This window comes from Oncorhynchus nerka, linkage group LG15 (genome assembly GCF_034236695.1).
Source record: "Oncorhynchus nerka isolate Pitt River linkage group LG15, Oner_Uvic_2.0, whole genome shotgun sequence".
Lineage (NCBI taxonomy): Eukaryota > Metazoa > Chordata > Actinopteri > Salmoniformes > Salmonidae > Oncorhynchus > Oncorhynchus nerka.
In genome coordinates, this window is record NC_088410.1 from 30,811,619 (window position 1) to 30,834,667 (window position 23,049).

The following is a 23,049-nucleotide window of genomic DNA, read 5'->3' on the forward strand; positions in this document are numbered from 1 at the left end:
CCCAGCGCGCACGACCCACGTGGAGTTCCAGGTCTCTGGTAGCCTCTGGAACTGCCGATCTGCGGCCAACAAGGCAGAGTTCATCTCAGCCTATGCCTCCCTCCAGTCCCTCGACTTCTTGGCTCTGACGGAAACATGGATCACCACAGACAACACCGCTACTCCTACTGCTCTCTCTTCGTCCGCCCACGTGCTCTCGCACACCCCGAGAGCTTCTGGTCAGCGGGGTGGTGGCACCGGGATCCTCATCTCTCCCAAGTGGTCATTCTCTCTTTCTCCCCTTACCCATCTGTCTATCGCCTCCTTTGAATTCCATGCTGTCACAGTTACCAGCCCTTTCAAGCTTAACATCCTTATCATTTATCGCCCTCCAGGTTCCCTCGGAGAGTTCATCAATGAGCTTGATGCCTTGATAAGCTCCTTTCCTGAGGACGGCTCACCTCTCACAGTTCTGGGCGACTTTAACCTCCCCACGTCTACCTTTGACTCATTCCTCTCTGCCTCCTTCTTTCCACTCCTCTCCTCTTTGACCTCACCCTCTCACCTTCCCCCCTACTCACAAGGCAGGCAATACGCTCGACCTCATCTTTACTAGATGCTGTTCCTCCACTAACCTCATTGCAACTCCTCCAAGTCTCCGACCACTACCTTGTATCCTTTTCCTCTCGCTCTCATCCAACACTTCCCACACTGCCCCTACTCGGATGGTATCGCGCCGTCCCAACCTTCGCTCTCTCTCCCCGCTACTCTCTCCTCTTCCATCCTATCATCTCTTCCCTCTGCTCAAACCTTCTCCAACCTATCTCCTGATTCTGCCTCCTCAACCCTCCTCTCCTCCCTTTCTGCATCCTTTGACTCTCTATGTCCCCTATCCTCCAGGCCGGCTCGGTCCTCCCTCCCGCTCCGTGGCTCGACGACTCATTGCGAGCTCACAGAACAGGGCTCCGGGCAGCCGAGCGGAAATGGAGGAAAACTCGCCTCCCCTGCGGACCTGGCATCCTTTCACTCCCTCCTCTCTACATTTTCCTCCTCTGTCTCTGCTGCTAAAGCCACTTTCTACCACTCTAAATTCCAAGCATCTGCCTCTAACCCTAGGAAGCTCTTTGCCACCTTCTCCTCCCTCTTGAATCCTCCTCCCCCTCCCCCCCTCCCTCCCTCTCTGCAGATGACTTCGTCAACCATTTTGAAAAGAAGGTCGACGACATCCGATCCTCGTTTGCTAAGTCAAACGACACCGCTGGTTCTGCTCACACTGCCCTACCCTGTGCTCTGACCTCTTTCTCCCCTCTCTCTCCAGATGACATCTCGCGTCTTGTGACGGCCGGCCGCCCAACAACCTGCCCGCTTGACCCTATCCCCTCCTCTCTTCTCCAGACCATCTCCGGTGACCTTCTCCCTTACCTCACCTCGCTCATCAACTCATCCCTGACCGCTGGCTACGTCCCTCCCGTCTTCAAGAGAGCGAGAGTTGCACCCCTTCTGAAAAACCTACACTCGATCCCTCCGATGTCAACAACTACAGACCAGTATCCCTTCTTTCTTTTCTCTCCAAAACTCTTGAACGTGCCATCCTTGGCCAGCTCTCCCGCTATCTCTCTCAGAATGACCTTCTTGATCCAAATCAGTCAGGTTTCAAGACTAGTCATTCAACTGAGACTGCTCTTCTCTGTATCACGGAGGCGCTCCGCACTGCTAAAGCTAACTCTCTCTCCTCTGCTCTCATCCTTCTAGACCTATCGGCTGCCTTCGATACTGTGAACCATCAGATCCTCCTCTCCACCCTCTCCGAGTTGGGCATCTCTGGCGCGGCCCACGCTTGGATTGCGTCCTACCTGACAGGTCGCTCCTACCAGGTGGTGTGGCGAGAATCCGTCTCCTCACCACGTGCTCTCACCACTGGTGTCCCCCAGGGCTCTGTTCTAGGCACTCTCATATTCTCACTATACACCAAGTCACTTGGCTCTGTCATAACCTCACATGGTCTCTCCTATCATTGCTATGCAGACGACACACAATTAATCTTCTCCTTTCCCCCTTCTGACGACCAGGTGGCGAATCGCATCTCTGCATGTCTGGCAGACATATCAGTGTGGATGACGGATCATCACCTCAAGCTGAACCTCGGCAAGACGGAGCTGCTCTTCCTCCCGGGGAAGGACTGCCCGTTCCATGATCTCGCCATCACGGTTGACAACTCCATTGTGTCCTCGTCCCAGAGCGCTAAGAACCTTGGCATGATCCTGGACAACACCCTGTCGTTCTCAAATAACATCAAGGCGGTGGCCCGTTCCTGTAGGTTCATGCTCTACAACATCCGCAGAGTACGACCCTGCCTCACACAGGAAGCGGCGCAGGTCCTAATCCAGGCACTTGTCATCTCCCGTCTGGATTACTGCAACTCGCTGTTGGCTGGGCTCCCTGCCTGTGCCATTAAACCCCTACAACTCATCCAGAACGCCGCAGCCCGTCTGGTGTTCAACCTTCCCAAGTTCTCTCACGTCACCCCGCTCCTCCGCTCTCTCCACTGGCTTCCAGTTGAAGCTCGCATCCGCTACAAGACCATGGTGCTTGCCTACGGAGCTGTGAGGGGAACGGCACCTCAGTACCTCCAGGCTCTGATCAGGCCCTACACCCAAACAAGGGCACTGCGTTCATCCACCTCTGGCCTGCTCGCCTCCCTACCACTGTGGAAGTACAGTTCCCGCTCAGCCCAGTCAAAACTGTTCGCTGCTCTGGCCCCCAATGGTGGAACAAACTCCCTCACGACGCCAGGACAGCGGAGTCAATCACCACCTTCCGGAGACACCTGAAACCCCACCTCTTTAAGGAATACCTAGGATAGGATAAAGTAATCCTTCTCACCCCCCCCTCCCCCTTAAAAGACCTAGATGCACTATTGTAAAGTGGCTGTTCCACTGGATGTCATAAGGTGAAAGCACCAATTTGTAAGTCGCTCTGGATAAGAGCGTCTGCTAAATGACTTAAATGTAAATGTAATACCGTCTGTCATTCTCAGTGACTTATTCCTGTAACATGATGAATACCTATTCAGTCACAGGGTGTGAGGTATCATACCGTCTGTCATTCTCAGTGACTTATTCCTGTAACATGATGAATACCTATTCAGTCACAGGGTGTGAGGTATCATACCGTCTGTCATTCTCAGTGACTTATTCCTGTAACATGATGAATACCTATTCAGTCACAGGGTGTGAGGTATCATACCGTCTGTCATTCTCAGTGACTTATCCCTGTAACATGATGAATACCTATTCAGTCACAGGGTGTGAGGTATCATACCGTCTGTCATTCTCAGTGACTTATTCCTGTAACATGATTGTTACGAATCCCTTTTGGCCCGACAGTCTAGCGGGGATGGTAATGAGACCCGTAACATAACTCATGCAAATTATTATTGTGACAAAGTAAAAGTGTGCACGAAATAACCACGACAACAGAAATCTACCGTCAAACTCTAGGTTTATTTATAAACACACGGTAATGGGGGGAGCAGGAAAAGGGGCTGAGCTGGACCCAAGCAAAGAAACAATAAGTATTCAAAAACACCCCTAAGCTAGACTAGCCTACTTTAACAACAGCTAACTAACTAACCAAAAATACAGTGGGTGGTCCGCCCAGTTCTAACTAGTGTATTTAACAAAGTTCACCTACGGGTAGTGTATGCCCATAGGCGACTTGTCTTGGTTTCCCCCTTTTCCCACCAGCAACAAACAAACACCATAACCAAAAACAATACTCACAGGTGATGACAAAGTGCTATGGAGGTGCTTAAACAAAAGAGAGGTTAAGACACAAAGCGAGAGTGAAACACAGAGACCTACAGACATGGCATTTACAGAGAGATTGAGCTAGAGATTGAGCTAGAGATTGAGCTAGAGATTGAGCTTTAGAACAAACAAATGATGGGGTTTTTAAACCATGGGGAAGGAACTGTGATAGGGTAGGAAATAGGAGGAGGTGTGTCTTCTGATTGATGATTGATTGTTGACTGATTGGGGAGTGATGATTTTCACCTGTGAGGGGAGAAGGAGAGAAAAGAAACACACACAGGATACACACACACACACAGGATAACTGTATCCGTAACACTCCCACCCTTAAAAGAGCAACCCTAGGGGTGGCGACTACAGTATTTCAATGAATACTCACAACCTTGCAAAACATACAGAAATCATTTTCACACACGAGACAAAGCATCTGCCAACACATTATCAGAACCCTTTTTTGTGGCGGATCTCCAAATTATAATTTTGTACAATCAGCGCCCAACACATAAGGCGCTGGTTCTGGTTGTACATTCGGTGGAGAAAAACTAAGGGGTTATGGTCAGTATATACAATCACGGGTAGGGCACTGGAACCAATACATACTTCAAAGTATTGCAGAGCCAACAACAAAGCAAGAGCTTCTTGTTCTATTGTCGCATAGTTTGTTTGACATTTATTAAATTTACGTGAAAAATAACAAACGGGATGATCCACTCCACTCTTGTCCTGCTGCAGTAGAACAGCACCAGCACCTCTGGCACTAGCATCTACCTCAAGTTTGAACGGTTGTTCAAAATCTGGAGCAGCAAGTACAGGTGTACTACATAAGAGTGCTTTCGCTGATTCAAAAGCTCTCTTACAATCAGGGGACCACACAAATGATCTAGCCGGACTAAGCAAATCGGTCAATGGAGCAACTACCGCAGAGACATTTTTACAGAAGCTACGGTAGTAGCCAACCATCCCTAAAAAGCGGCGTAGCTCTCTCGTCTGGTGGTAGGTGCAGGGAATGCAGTTATAGCCAAGACCTTGGCACCAACAGGGCGCACCTGTCCATGGCCAACCTCTTTACCGAGATAGGTAACAGTAGCCTTCCCAAACTCGCACTTTGCCAAGTTCAGGGTTAGAGAAGCAGCTGCCAACCGTTCACATACTACCCTTAGAGAGTCAACATGATCTGACCACTCAGACGAATAAATCACTAGGTCATCAAGGTATGCACTACAATTAGGAACGCCAGCTAATACGGAGTTAACCAGTCGTTGGAAAGTGGCTGGTGCATTTCGCATCCCAAAAGCCATGACTGAGTACTGTAGGAAGTTGTCTGGGGTCACAAAGGCAGAAGAGAGGTCTTTTAAGAGGTCTAACTTAGTTACGTACTTAGCAGCACCAATAGTGTCGATACAGTCGTCCAGTCGGGGTAACGGGAACGAATCTGGCATTGTGACAGAATTTACCTTTCGATAATCCGTACATAACCTGGACGTACCATCAGGTTTAGGAACCAGAATGCAAGGAGAACTCCAAGGGCATGAACTTGGCTTAGCCAGGTCATTCTCCAACAAATATTTCACCTCATCCCTCATTATCTTCCTCTTGGAAGCGTTGATACGATATGGGTGTTGCTTGATAGGTGTAGCATTTCCAACATTAATGTCATGTTCCAACACATTTGTGCGAGTAGGAACGTCATTAAAGAGACATGGAAAACTGTGTAGTAGCCTCACAATATCATTGGCCTGTCCATCCGTTAAATGAACCAGACCGGATTGGATAGACAGCAGCATTTCTGAGTTGGGCAATCTAACACACTGCTGCTGAGTATTGCGCAACTCCAAGCCATCAACATCATCAATATGACAGTCCACTATCATAGCAGTAGTAGCAGAGGAGACAGCAGTACCTTCCTCTGTTTTTGAACTCTCTAACTGTGTGATGGGTCGGGTGTGGTAAGCTTTCAACATGTTAATGTGACACACACGAGATTGGCGTTGTCTATCAGGAGTTTGAAGCACATAGTCAGTTTCACTTATTTTCTTTTCAATTAAATAAGGACCCGAGAAACGAGCTGACAGTGAAGATCCTGGAACAGGTAATAACACCAGTACTTGGTCACCTGGCTGTAGTGGACGAGAAACAGCCTCTTTATCATAGTGTCTTTTCATGCTCCTCTGTGAGGAAGACAGAGCTTCCTTTGCGAGAGCACAAGCTTGGTGTAGGCGCTCACGAAAGCGACTAACGTAGTCCAACACATTCTCATCTCTGGTACACAACTCTTGGGACAAGAACTGTTCTTTAAGGACTTTCATTGGTCCTCTCACTGTGTGACCAAACACCAGTTCAGCCGGGCTGAAACCTAGGGACTCCTGCACAGTTTCACGAGCAGCAAACAAAACTAGAGGAACTCCCTCATCCCAATCTTTCTCAGATTCCAAACAATATTTACGTAGCATAGACTTCAGTGTCTGATGCCATCTTTCAAGTGCACCCTGAGACTCTGGGTGATAGGCGCTTGACACACGGTGCGTAATTGACAAGGATTTTAACACCTGCTTGAAGAGCTTGGATAGGAAATTGGTTCCTTGATCGCTTTGTACCACCCTAGGTAACCCGAATGTCGTGAAGAATTTTATTAAGGCTTTACTCACTACCGGGGCTGTAATCCTTCTCAGAGGAATGGCCTCGGGGTATCTTGTAGCCATACACATTATCGTTAACAAAACTGGTTACCCGATTTTGTCTTCGGTAACGGTCCGACACAATCAACCACCACATGCTCGAATGGTTCACCTATGACAGGTATGGGACAAAGAGGAGCGGGAGGAATAACCTGATTTGGTTTTCCTGTTATCTGACAGGTGTGGCATGTCCGACAGAACTGAGCCACATCTTGTTTTAAACCCGGCCAAAAGAAATGTCGAAGGATCCGATCATAAGTTTTTGTGATTCCTAAATGACCAGACCACTGGTGATCATGAGCAAGGGATAACACATTTTGTCGAAAGGCTGTAGGAATCACTATTTGGTAAACAGCATTCCAATCTCCATCCGCGTCAACATGGGATTTCCATTTACGCATGAGGAGATTACCATCAATGAAGTAAGCCACGTTCTTCTTCTTTACATCTTCCAATGAGACAACACTAGAAAAACATTTAGCCAGCTTGTTGTCAACCTTTTGGTTAGCAATCAGCTGCTCACGAGTGACTGGTAACTGTATTGCATCAGCAATAAATTCAACGTTCTTTGCTGCTTTCCTGGGCTGTTTGTCAGAGGTGATCAGCTTCTCAGAGGTATCACACAATCCATCTTCTTGATCAACCTCTTTGAACAGAACAGTGTTTGACAAATCTATCACGTCACCCTCTTGTCGTGCCTGAGCACGAGTGACAGCACAAGCGGGGAACACATGTGGATAACTCTGTGCCAGCTCATTCGAGAGAGAGTGGTCACTTTTATCCAATACTTCCAATACGGGTACTACCTTTCCTCCGGCAATATCGTTACCCATTATAAAGGTCACACCTTTCACTGGCAACATAGGGCGTACCCCCACTCTGAATATTCCACTGATTAACTCAGAGTGTACTTTCACAAAGTGCAATGGCACTGGGACAAAACCCATTTCAATACCCTGCACTAACACACTGGAACCACAATATGTATCGTCAGACAAGGGCAACACATCAGACAATATAAACGACTGCGCCGCACCAGTATCTCTAAGGATTTTAACCGGTCGCTGAGACGCTTTCGTCATTCGTTAGGGACACAAACCCTCGAAAATGAATGGTTCATAACTGCGGTCGGGGATTGAGACTTTCAAACTACAGTTACCCTGAGGCACCTGTTTTGTTGCAGACCTCACAACCGTACGAATTAGAGCAACACCTGTTGGTGGCTTGGCACGAAGAGGCATCCCTTGTTTGCGTTTAAGCAGGAAGCAATCATTAATCATATGTCCTACTTTATGACAATAGAAACAGGGACGCTCATTCTTCTGGCGTGCTTGGTATACTACTGCTGGCCGACTAGGGCTAAAGGTAGGAAACTCAGTGGCTCTACTCTCAGTTTGAGCCGAAAACACACTCTTGTGCGTCAACACAAACTCGTCTGCCAACACAGACGCTTCTGCCAGACAGGATACTTTCTGTTCGTTTAGGTAAACTACAATGCGTTCGGGTAAGCAATTTTTAAACTCTTCCAACAAGATTAACTCCCGGAGAGAGTTTAAATCAGTTACCTTACTAGCAGCATGCCATTTATCAAACAGATTTCCCTTGTCTCTAGCAAATTCCACATAAGTCTTACTAGAAGACTTTCTATGAGACCTAAATCTCTGTCGGTATGCCTCAGGCACAAGCTCATAGGCACGAAGAACAGTAGCTTTGACCACTTCATAATTCAAACTGTCCTCCAGAGGTAGCGCTGACAAAACCTATTGGGCTTTACCAGTTAATTTACACTGAAGTAATAGGCACCATACCTCTTCAGGCCATTTCAATGCTACGGCTATACGCTCAAATACACAAAAATAGGAGTCAACCTCTGACTCTCTGAACAAAGGTACTAAGGCAATCTGCCTACTAATGTCAAACGTGTTTGAGGACACAGCAGGTGAGGACGGCTCACAAACAGGCACAGTAGGACCGGAGGCTAGCCTCGCTGTCTCTGCCTCCAGTTCCATCTGGCGCATTTTGAACTCCAACTGCCTTTGTTCTCTGTCTGCCTCAATTTTACACATCTCCAAATGCCGTTGTTCTCGTTCTTTTTCTGCCTCTATTTTACACATCTCCAACTGGAGAGTCTCTCGCCTAATTTGGGCTCTCTCTTCCACCTCCAGTTGGAACTGTGCTAAACGGACATCCCTCCTGGCATCACCATTTGACAGTGGGGAGAGTGGATCAAAACGGGACAATGTGGCTGGTGTTTTAGCCTCTCCCTCATTATCAGACACCAATGGGCTTACAGGAGCAGCAACATCCCCTACAGGGGTAGTAGACTCAGGCAGGGGTAACACAAGCACCTGCTCTTCCAACAATACATTTAATACTAGCCGTTTAACCTCCGCCTTAACTAAACTCTGCGGAATCGATACTGAATAATGGTCTCTACGACATTTGTCAAAAACCTCCCACGAAGGGTTATCCAAAAAGGATCTCAAATCAAAAGTAGTCATTTTACACTACTTCACAAGTGCCAAAGAAAATAGCAAACACTAATGCTACTTCAGCTATGACGCTCAACACTGAACTATACCACTACAACAATCTACATGAGCGGCATGGGTGTCAGTTATGACAGATCCCGGACGAGCCCCCACTTATGTTACGAATCCCTTTTGGCCCGACAGTCTAGGGGGGATGGTAAGGAGACCCGTAACATAACTCATGCAAATTATTATTGTGACAAAGTAAAAGTGTGCACGAAATAACCACGACAACAGAAATCTACCGTCAAACTCTAGGTTTATTTATAAACACATGGTAATGGGGGGAGCAGGAAAAGGGGCTGAGCTGGACCCAAGCAAAGAAACAATAAGTATTCAAAAACACCCCTAAGCTAGACTAGCCTACTTTAACAACAGCTAACTAACTAACCAAAAATACAGTGGGTGGTCCGCCCAGTTCTAACTAGTGTATTTAACAAAGTTCACCTACGGGTAGTGTATGCCCATGGGCGACTTGTCTTGGTTTCCCCCTTTTTCCACCAGCAACAAACAAACACCATAACCAAAAACAATACTCACAGGTGATGACAAAGTGCTATGGAGGTGCTTAAACAAAAGAGAGGTTAAGACACAAAGCGAGAGTGAAACACAGAGACCTACAGACATGGCATTTACAGAGAGATTGAGCTAGAGATTGAGCTTTAGAACAAACAAATGATGGGGTTTTTAAACCATGGGGAAGGAACTGTGATAGGGTAGGAAATAGGAGGAGGTGTGTCTTCTGATTGATGATTGATTGTTGACTGATTGGGGAGTGATGATTTTCAACTGTGAGGGGAAAAAGGAGAAAAAAGAAACACACACAGGATACACACACACACACACAGGATAACTGTATCCGTAACAATGATGAATACCTATTCAGTCACAGGGTGTGAGGTATCATACCGTCTGTCATTCTCAGTGACTTATTCCTGTAACATGATGAATACCTATTCAGTCACAGGGTGTGAGGTATCATACTGTCTGTCATTCTCAGTGACTTATTCCTGTAACATGATGAATACCTATTCAGTCACGGGGTGTGAGGTATCATACCGTCTGTCATTCTCAGTGACTTATTCCTGTAACATGATGAATACCTATTCAGTCACGGGGTGTGAGGTATCATACCGTCTGTCATTCTCAGTGACTTATTCCTGTAACATGATGAATACCTATTCAGTCACGGGGTGTGAGGTATCATACCGTCTGTCATTCTCAGTGACTTATTCCTGTAACATGATGAATACCTATTCAGTCACGGGGTGTGAGGTATCATACCGTCTGTCATTCTCAGTGACTTATTCCTGTAACATGATGAATACCTATTCAGTCACGGGGTGTGAGGTATCATACCGTCTGTCATTCTCGCTGAGCTGTAAAGGGTGTAATTCTTCATCTTCATTTGCTACAGCGGGAAATGGGAAATGTGAAATGTGAATGTGGATTATAATTACTGGACATTTTTGTTGTAGGGGTTGTTATGTTACGTTCTAAGTGGAAATGACTTTAGAAGCCTTTTTAAACCTTGACTGCGCTGCACGTTTGCATTTCCTGCTGTGCAGAAGAATTCTCATCCATAATAGAGTGACACAATGAAGATCCTACATCTGTAACTATACGGTATCCATGTTAGGGCAGCCTCAGACACCAACTCATCTGTAGCTATACGGTATCCATGTTATAGGGCAGCCTCAGACACCAACTCATCTGTAGCTATACGGTATCCATGTTAGGGCAGCCTCAGACACCAACTCATCTGTAGCTATACGGTATCCATGTTAGGGCAGCCTCAGACACCAACTCATCTGTAGCTATACGGTATCCATGTTAGGGCAGCCTCAGACACCAACTCATCTGTAGCTATACGGTATCCATGTTAGGGCAGCCTCAGACACCAACTCATCTGTAGCTATACGGTATCCATGTTAGGGCAGCCTCAGACACCAACTCATTGTATTAAGTTGTCGCGTATGACAAAACAACGGTGCACAGAAACGGAAAACCCAGGCACATTCTGATCTCGTTCCTCAGTGGATCACTTGACAATGTTCTGACCCTGCATGCGATAGACTACAGACAGAGGTGCAGTCAGTCCCTCGATCACACACCTCACTGTAATAAATCATGACACACACACACCACCGACTGCTGTAACGTCACTACCTGATATATCACTGTGAAGGCAGTACACACGCATATGTTAGCTGAAAGCCCCAGTTACGAGTATATGGAGTTTACAATCCCGGGAAAACCCTCACCGTATGGGGTAAGTCTCCATTATAGCTCCGGGGAGAAGTTCCCCCAAGATACAGATCTCGGATCAGCGTCCTCTCCCCCAATCCTAACCTTAACCATTAAGGGGGGAAATGCACAGCTGAACCATCATTTGCGTCTGAAGGAACTTCTCCCTGCTCTGCCATATAACACAAACACGAAAGGATGCACACACACACGCACACGCACACACACACACACACACACACACACACACACACACACACACACACACACACTCCCCTCCATCTCTCCCTGTATAGAGGTCAGTCAGTGCCCCAGGCAGTACTGTACACATAATTGGTAAGCAACATTAATAATCTATTAATATTTATGGATGTTATTTAAGTCAAGTGCGAGCGATATAGTGATATGCCTTTTGAAGACCTATTAGGTCTTGATGAATTCGAGCAGGTCGGTTATCCCTCCCCAATTAACGATAATCCCATGGATCATGCTCCAGAGACCTTCTGCTGCTTAAGAGAGTGTATCATTTGAGGAGAACCCGGTATTAGCTTGTTCTCAGTCATAACCTTCAATCATATAAGATTCAATATATACAGCATATCAAGATATCTGTTTCTGGCTTTTCATGTAATGTTGTCTATGTTAAAGAGAGTGAGGACTTTACTGTGTAGGATTGGTAATACCGAACCCCACGGACTCAGTGTGTTATTACACTAGAATGTGTGTAGTCTACAAGCTAACAAGCATCATGTACTTCCTCTCTTTTATTTTACACTCGGCATCCCTGAACCTTTCACCACCCTCCCCCTGCTCCTTTTCAAAATAATGTTTGAGGTGGGTAGTTTAATGTGTGGGTCTAGAGTCACTAAGGAAGCGCCCAGTGGGACATGTACACTCTTAGAAAAAAGGGTTCCAAAAGGGTTCTTTGAATGTCCCCATATGATAACCCTTTTTGGTTCCAGGTAGAATAATTTTCGCATCCACCTATAACATTTTTTGAGTTCCATGTAGAACCCTCCGTGGAAAAGGTTCTTCAAAGGGTTCTCTTATTGACACTAGGACACTTCTAGGTTTTAGATAGCACCTTTTGTTTCTAGGAGTGTTTTTAGAAATCCCCAATCTCTGAACTGAGCCCTTTCCAACTGCCTGACTCTCTCTCTCCTTTATCTGCCCCCTCTCTCTCTCTGACCCTTCTTTCTTTCTCTTTCTCTTCATCCCCCTCTATTTCTCTCTCCCTCTCCTCTCTACGCACCCTCTTTCTCCCTTCCTCTCTATCTTTCTGTGCACCCTCTTTCTCTCTTCCTCTCCTTCTTTCTGCGCACTCTCTCTCTCTCTCTCTCTCTCTCTCTCCCCCCCCTCCCCCTCTCTCTCTCTCATATTTTGGAGCGTGGTTTGGACACAGCTCTTTTTGTGACATTCCAGTTTATTTCATGTGTTGTATTATGTGTATATATTACTTTAGCTGTGTAAATTGAGAATGGTTGATTAAGTAATTTGTTCTGAAGTCTCCCCTCCAGTTCTAGCACATCTGATTTAATAATAATAAAGCATATGGAATTGTAACAATATAATATGTATATTATGTATGGATCTACAAAAAACCTTTGATATTGAGGAAGGTTCTTTATAGAATCATTCTCCATAAAAGTTCGATATAGTCCCAAAAAAGGTTGTAACCATATTGTTTAATGACTCTTTATAGAACTTCAGGAAAGGACTTTTTATAGCACCATACCAGTTCCATTTAGAACCGTATGACTATGGTACTTTACAGAACCTTAAAAAAAACATATCTGGTACTATATAAAACCATCATATTTTTAATGTGTATGTCCTCATGGTTCACTGTTCCTTTAATCTTTGTTTTTAGCCGGTATATGTCTCCCAATCTGTTTTGCTCTCTCTCTCTCCACTCCTTCCCTACCACTGTCTTTATATCTTCCTCCCTCCCTCATCTTTCTCTGCTTCTTCCTCACCTTTCTCTCTCCTCTTTCCATCCCCCTCCCTTAATCTCGTCCCTCGTCTTCATTTCCGGGCCACTCTGCTACCGCACCAGAGAGAAATGGCACTTAAGGTACAGGGCCAAGTAACAGGCCTTCAAGGCAACCATCCAGGCAGTTGTGGTACTCCCAGCCCTCCCAGCCAAAGAGCAGCTGTTTTTCCCCAGCCGTGTCCCCAGCCCCTGGCCTGAAAGGAACCACCACCTCTGCAGAGGGCTTTTATAAACCCATAAATCATTCCTCCACTCAGTCGAGTTATGAGTCGGGTCCTTTTGCTTCACTTAAATGCATAATTAGTTCATCCCTTCACTAATTAAGAGCTCAACCAGAATTAAATATGTTGGCAAAGTTTGCTACTGACATTAGCGACATTTGGGCATTTTTTTAAGACCCAGCCCTCCGACCCTCACCCGCAGACCCTACTTCTTCTTCTCTTGTTTCCTCTTTCTGACCCAGTTGAAACTCTAAGTTCAGTTCAGATGCCATTAAAATAGAAATGGGATGAAATGAGATGAGAGGGCGGGGTAGATTAAAAAGTTATGAGCTGAGTTTTCTCTCCGTTTTCGCTCATGGTGGTGTGGTGGAACGGCAGCAGGACATTCAACGTTCCTTCTTATTTTGAAAAATGAGTTCAAATATATTATTTTAAAACACCTTAGGTGTGCAGAATTTCGAGTTATTCTTGTTGAAGATCTGCAGTGGGCAGCACATAACTTTATAGGCATGCGACACATAACGGTTGCCAATGCCCAGAGGTGGAGCCATTCCTAGCTTTAATTTACTGGTAATTTATAACCAAGCTTAATGAGATTCATACCCAAGGCACCGTTGCCAAGGTTTTAACTAAACAAGCTCACACAGAAGCAATACCAATGCTAATATGTAGTACGTACCATTTAGCATTAAGCCAGAATTGAAATGCTCTTTCTTTTAAAATATATATATATTTTTTTTGGTGTGTGAAATTAACCTTGCTGGTTGATGATGGTGCATTATTTTCATTAAAAATAATAAAATGTCAAAATGTTCTCAACATAACCCAACATCATAATGTCTGAAGCCACATTTTCAATGTCCAAGAACGTGATGCATACGCATCCGTCCAAACGATTGAAATGTTCAAAGAGGAGACAGCTCAATCTTGTAAATAAACAGGTTTAATGCTGAGGAAGAAGGAATGAGCCCAAATAGCCTACAAAGCACTTTCATTTTCCCTAAATCTTCAATTCCATAGTTCCACTGAATAGTTCCCCTCTACTGAACAGTGTATTATTAGATTCTTTCTCTTCCCCTCTCTCTAGGTCTCCATCCTCCCATCTCTCCATCTCTCTATGGTTAGATGCCCCCTCTTTTTTTGTTTTGTTATAGCCGCCGCCCCACCCCTTCTCTCTCTCATCACTCATCACTTCCACGGTGAGTATCTTGCCCTCAGCCTATAGGACAGTCTTTGATCAGTTGTGCTACTGGTGTGTTAACAGTCACTGGCCACTGAAGGTCAAGGGCGGAGGGGGACTCTAGATGAAGCTCCAATTAGATTATACCAAAGTAAACCGTTCATTTCGGACTTCTAAATGATATTAAAGTTCACACCAGCAGAATGAGGATATTTATGCAGGTTTTATTTCCTGTCTAGTTTGTAAAAACCCCAAGTTCAAATTTCAACTAAATTCCACACATTCAGGCAGTACTTATTTTGTTTTCTTTTATTCCACAGGCCTGGTCAGCAGAGCTGAACATGCATGTACAGTATGAGGTTGCTCCACGAGCTGACCCAAACTCAGCTAACTCAAGCACAGCTAAATATTACTCTATAGTACCTACCTACTAACCTACTCATCTAGTGCAAGAATCACCCCTAAGCTCGTTCTGAGGTTTCTGAACCAAACTGATTGAAGTGTACAAGGGCTGTGAAAATGTACTGTAGAACATGTGTGTGTTTTCACCTGAGACCAAAGTGAGCGTGTGATTCTGATTGAAGATGACCTTCAATATCGTCGATGAGCAGACATCAGTTGACGGCTTCTGACACGTCAGTAAATGATACCTCAAATCACAAAATCACCTGACGTTGGATCAAGGAGAGGCAGCTGAGCTGGGGAGGGGGAACAGAGAATCAATGGGCCAGAGAATTGGGCCACCTTTTTTTCATTGTTACACAGTGTTTGACTGGGAATTAATAGAACAAGGGCATGGGAGATTAAACCCTAAATGCATTTGTATGGAGCTAATGGAAGGAAGGAAGGAAGGAAGGAAGGAAGGAAGGAAGGAAGGAAGGAAGGAAGGAAGGAAGGAAGGAAGGAAGGAAGGAAGGAAGGAAGGAAGGAAGGAAGGAAGGAAGGAAGGAAGGAAGGAAGGAAGGAAGGAAATGTGTGTTCTAATGAATGGATGAATGAATGAGAGTTGAGGCAAACTGTTGAAAGGTTCTACGTGTAGGTACTATATTTAGTGATTGTGTCTCTCTGAGTCATTCATTTGTCTTCATATAATTCTACTCTAATTTGATCAAGTTTAATTCAACATTGATTTATATTTTTTGTGCTCTGGTAGCCATTTTAGGGTGTGGGAGAGCAAACACACACACACACACACACACACACACACACACACACACACACACACACACACACACACACACACACACACACACACACACACACTTTAACCCGATTACCATTTGCATTCCTTATCTGTACATGCATTTCCATTCCTTGTTCTCTCCTCTGCAGAAAGCAAGGACCATCTGTTGGAGATAATTTAACCAGATGTAACCAGCTTCATATTCATTTTCCAATGCAATCAAGAAACGCTCCCGCACATTCTGGTTTCCAAGCCTTTTGAAACTCCTCTTTCTACTCCCACTGTTATCTGTTACAGAACTCTCTGTCACACACACACACACACACACACACACACACACACACACACACACACACACACACACACACACACACACACACACACACACACACACACACACACACACACACACATAACATGATAAAAGAGGTGACTCGTTTTTTGGATAGGAAGTTGGCGCACCTTAGATAATGGTCACAGATTGGGTAGTAGTATTGGGTCATCCCTCGCCATCTGGTGTAGTGAATATCTGAATCCCAAATGGAACCCTATTCCCTATACTACTTCTAAACAGTCCTGATCAAAAGCAGTGCACTAAATAGGGAAAAGGGTGTCATTTGGAATGCAGAACATATGTGAACATGGTTTATGGACTCTATGGACTTCCTAATATGAACGTCCTACTGTCAAGGCTGTTGGACCTTATTCAGGTGTCTGGTAAATATGCTGTCATCTCTGAAGAGCCGCCAAGTTACGAAACAGTGCTAATCGTCGATTATGGTGTTTCTTTATTTGTACTATTTTCTACATTGTAGACTGATAGTGAAGACATCCAAACTATGAAATAACACATATGGAATCATGTAGTAACCAAAAAAGTGTTAAACAAATCAAAATACATTTTAGATTTGAGATTCTTCAAAGTAGCCACCCTTTGCCTTGATGAAAGTTTTGCCAAGAGAATGCCAAGAGTGTGCAAAGCTTTCATCAAGGTTGCTACTTTGAAGAATCTCAAATATAGAATATATTTTTTATTTGTTTAACACTTTTTTGTTTAATACATGATTCCATATGTGTTATTTAATCATTTTCAAAATCAAAAGTAACAGTCAGTATCTGGTGTGGCCACCAGCTGCATTAAGTACTGCAGTGCATCTCCTCCTCGTGGACTGCACCAGATTTGCCAGTTCTTGCTGTGAGATGTTACCCTGCTCTTCCACCAAGGCACCTGCAAGTTCCCAGACATTTCTGTGGGAGAATGGCCCTAGCCCTGACCCTCTGATCCAACAGGTCCCTGATGTGCTCAATGGGATTGAGATCTGGGCTCTTCGCTGGTCATGGCAGAACACTGACATTCCTGTCTTGCAGGAAATCACGCACAGAATGAGCAGTATGGCTGGTGGCATTGTCATGCTGGAGGGTCAGGTCAGGATGAGCCTGCAGGAAGGGTACTACATGAGGGAGGAGGATGTCTTCCCTGTAACGCACAGCATTGAGATTCCCTGCAATGACAACAAGCTCAGTCCGATGATGCTGTGTCACACCGCCACAGACCATGATGGACCCTCCACCTCCAAATCGATCCCCCTCCAGAGAACAGGCCTCGGTGTAACACTGATTCCTTCGACGATAAACGCAAATCCGACCATCACCCCTGGTGAGACAAAACCGTGACTCGTCAGTAAAGAGCACTTCTTGCCAGTTCTGTCTGGTCCAGCAACGGTGGGCTTGTGCCCATAGGCAACGTTGTTGCCGGTGATGTCTGGTGAGGACCTGCCTTACAATAGGCCTACAAGCCCTCTGTCCAGCCTCTCTCAGCCTATTGCGGACAGTCTGAGCACTGATGGAGGGATAGTGTGTTCCTGGTGTAACTCGGGCAGTTGTCGATGCCATCCTGTACCTGTCCATCAGGTGTGATGTTCGGATGTACCGATCCTGTGCCGGTGTTGTTACACGCGGTCTCCCACTGCGAGGACGATCAGCAGTCTGTCCTGTCTCCCTGTAGTGCTGTCTTAGGCATCTCACAGTATGGACATTGCAATTTATTGCCCTGGCCACATCTGCAGTCCTCATGCCTCCTTGCAGCATGCCTAATGCCTGTTTACGCAGATGAGCAGGGACCCTGGGCATCTTTCTTTTGGTGTTTTTCAGAGTCAGTAGAAAGGCCTCTTTAGTGTTTCTTAACTGTGACCTGCCTACCGTCTGTAAGCTGTTTGTGTCTTAACAACCGTTCCACAGGTGCGTGTTCATTAATTAATTGTTTATGGTTCATTGAACAAGCATGGAAAACAGTGTTTAAGCCCTTTACAATGAAGATCTTTGGATTTTTACGAATTATCTTTTAAAAGACAGGGTCTTGAAAAAGGAATGTTTCTTTCTTTTCTGAATTGATTGCCATCAATTGTTTTAAACTGGTACCGGGGACCTTTGAGGAGTCTTGTGAGGCTCGTGTGCGTCCCAGAGCAAAAACGGAGAACACCACCGTGTTCGTGATAGTCTCCGGCTTTCCACAGAGGAAACATAGGCCAAACCACACAGACTCTACATATGATTTTGTGAGAAGACCAATTTTAGAGATGTCTCTTGGTCTGAAAAACACAGCTTTAGATCTGCCACCTTTCACCGCAGGAAGAGCAATATTGGTGGATGCAGTGGATTGAGACACAGCCCATGCAAAAACACCAGACGTCTCTAGCTTAACCAGACAGATTTTCATGGGGATGTTTTTATTGCTTTCATTAGATTTCCGTGGGGGCGTGACTTTGTTGGCGAAGGGTTACATTTATTGACCACAGACTGGTGGTGGTAAAATGATACTGTATGTAACTAACTGTACTTTGATTGTAATGTGCATTACCATAAAAGCATAAAGTGAAAATACAATTAAATGTCGACCTTAAATGCTAGAGCATCACCTTCTAGTCTAAATGTTTAGTTGAAACCCTATGCTTTTCATGTCAATACACTGTTATTGTTGTTATTTCACTGAAAAAGTTTCTCAGCCTTTTATTTCTGGTAAGTTTAATAATTATAATTTCAACATTTAATGGGCCTTCCATTTCGATGTTGATCACACCCATGTTCGAGCATCTTCTCCGGTGAGACCAGTCAAATGGTGGTAGTATTGATTCCTGTCTCACTCAAACACTCCTTGAGGTCTTTTTTAAATGGCGTAGTGGAGCTTTAAACCTCCACAAACGTCTCTAGAATCGACTAATTGTACTGATTGAATTAGGAATGATTGTAGCTTCATAGGACCCAATGTCCTCAGGTCAGAGTAGTTAAACGAGATTGTTTCTCTGTTCGGGACAATCAAGCATATCATATTTCTCAAGGGAAAAGCAACGAAATATTGAAAAAGTCTGTCAAATCTTAGATAATGATAAAAAATACTGTACAACATGTTGGTTCAAGAAAAGTCACATTCTACAGATCAGATCACAGTTCCTTTTGATGGGAGAGTGAGACAGAAATGAAGGAAACCCTGCTTGGGCCTGAACCAGCTCAGTGTAAAATACTGCTGTGGTTTGCTAGTTTCTCAGATTGCGATTAGCATGCGTTAGTTGCAGAAGTCTGACACTGGCCCCACACCACACTGGCTAACATCCTTAAATCGGTGGGCAGACAATTTTTGAGAACTTAAAGCCACAATTACAGTAAGGTCAATCGATAATGACAAGTTTCAGATGAGGCTTAACGACTTGAATGAATTTTAAAAGGTGGCATAAATAATGCAAGGGCTTATGGGTGGCCAGACCAGAGCAGTCCAGCGGCCTGTGTTGAACCAAATGTATGTAAAGCAAGGAAGAAGCTCCTTTGCAGACCACAACTCTCCATTTTTTCTGCATTAATGAACTAGTGTGGGGGGCAGGCCCGTGTCATACAGTAGCAAGCACAGTCAAGGTGTCAATTGAAATGAATGGACTTCAGATACTTCTTTCTGAGACCTGCCACATGCACACAACTACAGTACTGTAGGGCAGATTGAGGTTAGCCTGTGAATAGACTAGGCCTGTCAGTCATTCCAAAATAGATTGTGTCATTTACGCTGTAGAAGTGTGACACATGGGGCATTCAGTCAACAAGAGACCCAGTCTAGAGCAAAGTCTGATCTAATGCCTGCAAATTAACCAGAAAGAAAAACAACTCCAAATGATCCATCTGATTGGTATGTGCAAACATATTCCTGGTGAAACCTTTGACACAAGGGCGAAAACGTCTCTGAATGTTAAAGCTACAATATAACACTTTTTGGGCGTACCAACCAAATTCACATAGGAATGTTAGATATAGATATGTCATTCTCATTGAAAGCAAGTCTAAGAAAACATTGATCTATGCACACTATTTCTATGTTTCCCATTCATAGGTTTTGTTTTTGCATCTTTTACTTTGGGTTTCATACAACAGCTTTAAACAGCTGAAAATACAATATTTTTGGTTGTGGAAAATATATTTCACAGCGGTTTAGATGGTACAATGATTCTCTACACAATGACTGCTTGTTTTGTCACAAACTGAAATTTGGCAAACTATTCTAATTTTAGCAACCATGAAATGGCATATTGCACCTTTAATGAAACGATTCAAGATTGTTTTCTGCAAAGAACAAAAAAAACTTCTTGAACATTTTACTGGGGTTTAAACTTGTTGAAGCCTGTCAAATCAAAGCATAACTCTGGATGCAAGTGAGTGAGTATGTTTCCCCTTTACTCCTGCAATACTCTGTAAAAGCTTCCAGCACTGACCTTCTAAATCTATCGATTGCTGGCAAGAAAAGATAGCCACTGGCTAACTTCTTATCACAATAGACTATGCTCTATTGCTTTCTCTTCCACCTCAAGTCCACATCACTCTTCTTCCAAATGAAGGTCAGCCATTTTGGAGCCATGTGTCAAGCCAGATCTGCAGTAGCCTCACGGTGTAATTTAAATGAATAGCAATTAAGAATATTCAAATGGCATCTGTTGACACTGGAAGAGACACCTCGGTAACGACATGTATTTAAGTATTCAAATACCACGCTGATTAGACTCCATGAAATGAAATAACTTAACAATATTGCTTATCTTGACAAGGGGTGGAAAGGGACATTTAGCAGTAAATGAACTGTGACAATCACGGGGATTATTGCAGATCCTTGATGGAATGTAAAATAGACTTTAGGCAATAACATATTGAACCTAATAGTTTCCTCAACTCAAAGAAACAAAAACAATTGGGGGGAGACTTCTGACTTAATATAGGTTGTCATATCTTTGAGGGAGTTTTGGTTTTGCTCTCAGCTACAAATCGTCAAATGGGGATGCATTTACAGCGGTCCGACACTGGCACCACACTGGCTGACTCGATAACACCCTTAAATCGGTGGGCAGACAATCTTTGAGAACTTAAAGCAGAAATTGCAGTAGTAAAGGGGGAATCGATAATGACAGGTGTCAGACGACTTGAAGTCGTTTTAAAAGGTGGCATAAATAATGTGAGGGCTTATGGGTGGCCAGACCAGAGCAGTCCAGCGGCCAGTGTTGAACAGAATGTATGTAAAGCAAGGAAGAAGCTCCTTTGCAGACCACAACTCTCCCTTTTTTCTGCATTAATGGACTAGTGTGGGGGGCAGGCCCGTGTCATACAGTAGCAAGTACAGTCAAGCTGTCAATGGAAATGAATGGACTTCAGATACTTTTTCTGAGACCTGCCACACACAGCTTATGTACTGTAGGGTAGATTGAGGTTAGCCGGTGAATAGGCTTGCCAGCCATGCCAAAAGAGGGCAACAGTGATTGACTGTTTAAAAAAAATGTATGTACTGGTATTGCTTTGATGCTGTGACTGATTGAATGTGCTTGGTGTTTAGGCAGCATTTAAGCACGGGTTTAGCCCTTACTGGCCCAGAAGAAGATTTAAATTGAACATGCGGAGTAATTAGTCATCTAAGTACAGCTAAACTGCAGTTCAAAGGAACAAACAAAATAATTACAAGTGCATAATTTAGCCTTTTTCTTTCATGCCATTATGGTAGCTAGCCATGCTGTATAGAACAGCCTTATTTTATAAAGATCTACCAACAATCATTTACGCTCCATCCAATGGCAACTATTGTTTCCTTCCTGCAATCCATCCATCCACACACACACACACACACACACACACACACACACACACACACACACACACACACACACACACACACACACACACACACACACACACACACACACACACACACACACTATGGGTAGTGCTCATAAAGCATGTCGCCCATTTCATCAACATTTTCTCTTCCTGTCTCTCCTTGTTCACCTCCGTTGATTCTGATGGGAGAGGGGCAAAAAAGGAGAAATGTGTGTGTAAGTTTGGCTCCTTATAAATCTAGCATTCCCTCAGCCTCGCTCCCCAGCCCCCTCCCTCCCACCCGCCCACACCAATACCCCCACCCCTCTCCCCACTCTGATAAACCCCCACTGAGTAACAGTATCTGGTATATCTGTACTTACAAGGCTAGTAGGCAAGTACCCCATTGCAGTTATGTTTGAACCAGTTCATAAGCTCATCGTCTGCGGTTGTAAACACGAGTGTATGAAATAAAGATGAACATCAGAGGTTGCAGAGTACCTGCTGCTCTCTATGATCTAAAGGGAAAGAGACAGGACTTACTGTAGCAGAAGGGTTCAAAAGTAATAGCAGGATTTATTTTAGGGATTTCAGTTTCTGAATGTATGACTCTCGTCCTTTGGGTTTGATTATTATAAAACTACATGAAAACTGACCGTTCCTCTATTTTACCGTTGTATTCCTCGCGAGAATAGACTGGACAAGGGGACATTGTAAGCAGTTTGCTGATGTGGAGTGGGGCTAACATGCAAAATCTCTCTCTTTCTCGCTCCCTGGCTATTCAAGTGATGATCAAGGGCTTCACATTCACAACGTCATCCCCTCATTTTTTTCATCCTCCTTCTCTCGTTCTCTCCCTTTCAAAATTCCAGACTGGCCAACACAGAGGGCTCTCTCTCTGTCCGTTCGTCCGACAATCTGTCTGTCTGTCTGTCTGTCTGTCTGTCTGTCTGTCTGTCTGTCTGTCTGTCTGTCTGTCTGTCTGTCTGTCTGTCTGTCTGTCTGTCTGTCTGTCTGTCTGTCTGTCTGTCTGTCTGTCTGTCTGTCTGTCTGTCTGTCTGTCTGTCTGTCTGTCTGTCTGTCTGTCTGTCTGTCTGTCTGTCTGTCTGTCCGTCTG